Consider the following 439-nt stretch of genomic DNA (forward strand, 5'->3'; position numbering starts at 1 on the left):
TTGATACGTCACCGAAAATAGATTTTTTTTTTTAAATAACGAGAAGCGCCATTTTATTATCATCAAATCTAATTAATGCGTTTTAATTATTATTTTTTTCTTATGAGGGTTTTTTATTTTTTTTAATTTGATGCAACGGTTGTTATTGTTTTTATTCTGTTTTACGTGTGACGTGAAGCCGACGTTTCCGACCTCGGGATCGAACCGCCGGCACTCGAGCACCGCGTGCGCACGCGGTGCTCGAGTGCCGGCGGTTCGATCCCGAGGTCGGAAATGTCGCTGTGTCTCATTGAAACACCAGAAGACTTCTTTAACCGCGTGAAATTTCCATTCGCGGCGGAGGCGAGATTGAATTCCTGTGTGTGTGTGTGTGTGTGTGTGTGTGTGTGTGTGTGTGTGTGAGAGGCCAGTTGTGTAAATCACTGCGTGTAACTTCCAT

This window comes from Cyclopterus lumpus, chromosome 11 (genome assembly GCF_009769545.1).
Source record: "Cyclopterus lumpus isolate fCycLum1 chromosome 11, fCycLum1.pri, whole genome shotgun sequence".
Classification (NCBI taxonomy): Eukaryota; Metazoa; Chordata; class Actinopteri; order Perciformes; family Cyclopteridae; genus Cyclopterus; species Cyclopterus lumpus.